Here is a 4,616-nt window from a genome sequence, read left to right on the forward strand (position 1 = left end):
CGCCGAAAAGCTTTAGTGAGAAACATTGTGTTGTAGCGAACAGTGATACTGTTTTAGGTATGAACAGCGCATGGACTACGGGTACAAACTTTCCCCTGGTCTGGTGCTCGGCTTATTTAGAGTGCAGTACTTGGAAAATGAGCCGTCCCCACCTTGAGTAGAAGAAAATACCTTGTGCCATGGCGCTCTTTGGCCACAGATGCCTTTGCGCCATAAAAATCTATCAATCAGAACGAATTATATTGAGCAGGTATCTACACATAAATATTTTGAGCGTATCGTTAAGATTTTAAAGAATTTAAAATAAAAGTTTATATTCACCTGAAATGGCAGCCAGTCTAGGAAAGTGATTACTATTCAGAGCAAGACCTCAGAGGGAACCGGTTGTCACCGGCTTCTTGTGTTTCGAAACTGCACTTGCAGAGCACTGGCGAGACGACAGGACGGTGTGCCGTTAAACGGCACAATGTACGGGGGTGTAGCTCACCTGTACAAGGCCCTGAGCTGGTGAGCTACACCCCCGTACATTGTGCCGTTTAACGGCACACCGTCCTGGAGCTGATGTTTTAAAAAGGGTAAAGAAAATGCAGGTGCCACCAGGAGTAAAGACCTTCTTTTTTAAATTACACACCGGGACACTCCCAGTTAAAAAGTTTTTGGAAGGAAAGGATTTCTTTTTACCGTGGGGATCGAACTGCTTAATTTGTAAACAGCCCGAAACAATAGACCATGTTTTTTTGCATTGCTGGGAAGGGGTTTATTTTTGGGATGTGTTACAAAGGACAATAAAGAAAGAGCTACCACTTGACGCGCAGGGAATTCGTTATTTAAGCACAGGCAATGAGGATGGGGTACCATTTGATCTCATAATGCTCTTGGGCCTCCACAGTATATGGCGCTCCAGAATGGCAGGCTATTATTGTGACAAAGACGCACGACCTGCCCGAATTTATTTTCGGGAAAGAATGGACTGCTTTCTGGCCATCCAGAAAGCAGCTGAGGAGCCTCCCGAGTGGCTCTCGAGGCTAGAGCCGCTCTGTATGCTTCGTGAATTTTAGTATGACGAAGCCAGACTCATGATGGCTGACCACGACAGTGTCGTATGTACATAGCGTTTTGTGTTTTTGTTGAGTGTTTTTTGTGTAAATGTTATGGGTCAAAGCCAGGCAATAAAGAAAAAAAAACGGGGGTGTAGCTCAGATGGTAGAGCGCTCGCTTAGCATGCGAGAGGTACTGGGATCGATACCCAGCACCTCCACGAATATTTTTTTTATTCACCCAATAATCCCTATGGAAGCAAGTACCTCTGTTCTTTTATATCTAACGCGTTAAGACCAGACAAACGAAAATCACCAGCACATCTCCTAACAATTATTTCTGTTCTTTCAGAACCAGAATCACGTTTTTATTCAACACATGGGTTGTTATACACAAATATATAATGCAGAAGGAGGTCCCAGAATAAAGCTGAAGGGGGACCTCGTGAATGAACATTTAATACCGTCGTTATAAGCAGCGGTATGACTAATATAGAAGTCACATTCGCTCTCCAATCGTCGGTCACAACCTCGCATAGTCTGGCGAGAACTGAAGATGTGAGTTCTAGTGAAACCAGCGTCACGTGGCCCGTGGCTCGTGAGCGTCACTTAGTTGCTCGCTACCGCGTCAGAGGTGGTGGGTTTCCCGAACCAGTACTCGCAACAGGAATCTCACGAACGACGGTGCGAACGCAGGCAAGGAATTCGTGCAGCGGAGAGGAGGACGCGACAGTTGTGAGAGGACGCTAACGAGCGAGCTCGTCATACTGAGAAAATGAGATAACCACGCCACGATGAGGAAGTGCACGCCGTTGAAACCGAAGCCACCGAACTAGTGATGCAAAACTATTGGTAAATTGACTATAGATAACATTATAGATAGTATCGACAGTATTGTCGATAGTATCGATAGCTGCTCTCGCACTGCGAGAGTGGAGAGTCCTGTCATAGTTATTCCCACCTCCATACCACGCACTCGGGAAACCAACTTTATGCTGCTGTAAGTTTGCGCGGTTGATTTTACACTATCGATGCTACTAAGTATCGAAAGTACTAACGATAATACCATCGAAAGTACTATCGACAGTGCTTCCGATAGTACTATCCATAGTTTTTTTACCACCGATAGTTCGATAGAAAATTGGTTGGTTATTGGGTCCCAAAGCGACTCAGGCTACGAAGGACGCCGTAGTGAAGGGCTCCGAAAATTTCAACCCCCTGGAGTTTTTTTAACGTGCACTGACATCACACAGTACACGGGCCTCTAGAATTTTGCCTCCGTCGATATTCGACCGCCGCGGCCGGGATCGAACCCGCGTCTTTCGGGTCAGCAGCCGAGCGCTATAACCACTAAGCCACGGCGGCGGCTGATAGAAAATTGCCTTTGAAAAGTATCGATAGTTTTGCGTCACTACACCAGGTGCAAGAGACACCCATATATCAACAAACATTACAATAAAGTCAGAAAACTGTTCTGCAAGTTGCAGTATCGTTAAACGCTACACAGTAGTCGAGAATTCGACGGAAATTCGTCTAGTCAGGCATGGTGATGCGAAGACACGAAGAAGCAGCCACTGATCTGCCAAATGAGTTAAAAAGAGTGCTTCGGGGAACTTTAGGCCAACTGTTATCCGAGCCACTTCGTAACGAAGATCCGGCGCCAGCATCCGGCGCGTACGGCTGATCGTATGACTTTTCGCGCACGAGCTGGCATCCCATTATATACGTGTTGGGCATATCGCTCACAAAAATTTCTTTAGACAGTCTACCGACTCTCTACACTTGTTTGTCTATAAAGCCTATATTCTTTCTATAGATAAATCCTATCGACTAGTCTATAGGCAATACAAACACTATAAACATACTATAGACAATCTATAGAGTTATGGCAAAAAATTTTAGTAGACTGTTGTCTAAAGACTATGAACTGAGAAAAGGAAATATCTACATCAAAAAGCACTACAGGATTTTCTGTCGTGTTTCTGTCGTGCGGCAAATGTTCTTGTCGTGCGTTGTGTTGTGCGACAGAGCCTCGTATCGTGGGTTCTGTCGCACGACAAAGGTGTCAGTAGTGGGTAGGAAGGCAATAGAGCCTATAAGAAGCCTATAGACAGTATAGAGCACTTTTATAAGGGATCAGCGGAGTGCTGTCTCGTGGTTTAAAGATACGACTTGCTATGGCCCACGTGACGTCGAACAACCTGCGGAACCAGATAATGAATGCTAAAGGCCGGTAACCTGCTGAATACTTTCTAGGATTTATCTACAAGGGTACCATGCCACCATGCCTGGACTAATATCATGCTTCATGGGTGGGACAGGAACTTTCTCGAGACGCAAGAAGGATCATCAACGTGATATGAAAAACAACAAGTATGCCACTAATGTACTCGCGGGCTACGCACACGACACTGGCCCCAGGACTGACTCGATAACCTTATGAATACTTTCTAGGGTTAATCTACAAGGGTACCATGCCTGGACTGCAATCATGCTTACATGGGTGGGACAGGAACTTTCTCGAGACGCAAGAAGGATCATCAACGTGATAGGAAAAACAACAAGCATGAAACTAATGTGCTCGCGGGCCACGCACACGACACTGGCCCCAGGACTGACTCGATAACCTTATGAATACTTTCTAGGGTTAATCTACAAGGGTACCATGCCTGGACTGCAATCATGCTTACATGGGTGGGACAAGAACTTTCTCGAGACGCAAGAAGGATCATCAACGTGATAGGAAAAACAACAAGCATGCCACTAATGTGCTCGCGGGCCACGCACACCACACTGGCCCCAGGACTGACTAGAGCGACGCTTCTGCCTTATTCAAAGAAGGGAACCGGACGATACGCATACTTCTCGAATTCCTATTCATCCATACTGGGCAAGAAACTTTAAACAAAACGAAGTCCCCACGCCAAGCATCTCGCCAGATCTTACGTCATATTATTGCATATAAATACGCCACCGCTCCTGTCCTGCTGATTGTGAACAAGAAACCCGCACGCATTTCGAAGTATATGTTCTTTCCTCGACAATGGTTAGTGACAGCTTCTTCATTTCTTTTTTGTATATGTTACATTGTAACATTATGTTAATGTTAAATATTATCGTATGACGTTATATACTGCATAGTAAGTTAGCTTAAAGTTCGAACTATACATAATTCAGTGCTGTGTTCTAAATGTTAATTTATTGTTCTCATCGTCACAATGAAGCAGCATAAAAATTATAAATATAATTTAATATTCAGATTATAATTAGTTTATACGCTGTACAGTAATGTTTAACGTTCTACCTATACATCATGCAATGCTGTGTTCTAAATGTTAATCTAATTTTCTGATCATAACCAGAAAGCAGGAGAAACTTTATAAATGTATTTTTATATTGAAATCAGGACTATAAAACCACATTCCCAATATGTATCGAGCATTGCGAGTCAGAAATTTTCCACTGTTCGTACTGTAACGATCTTATTGGACAAGCAAAATTTGGCAGTTATGTCTGTGAGATTATGCCTGGTATAAAGAGTGCATGCACACTCCTAACATTTCATTACAAAAAATCGGC

General features: G+C 44.0%; 1 non-coding gene across 1 annotated transcript; it reads left to right on the forward strand.

Moving 5' to 3' along the window:
• The first annotated feature begins 1,185 nt into the window (after positions 1-1,185).
• TRNAA-AGC (transfer RNA alanine (anticodon AGC)) lies at positions 1,186-1,258 on the forward strand. The gene has a single exon. It is a non-coding gene; the product is annotated as a tRNA-Ala (tRNA).
• Positions 1,259-4,616: the final 3,358 nt, after the last annotated feature.

The sequence above is a fragment of the Amblyomma americanum genome, chromosome 9, assembly GCF_052857255.1.
Source record: "Amblyomma americanum isolate KBUSLIRL-KWMA chromosome 9, ASM5285725v1, whole genome shotgun sequence".
Lineage (NCBI taxonomy): Eukaryota > Metazoa > Arthropoda > Arachnida > Ixodida > Ixodidae > Amblyomma > Amblyomma americanum.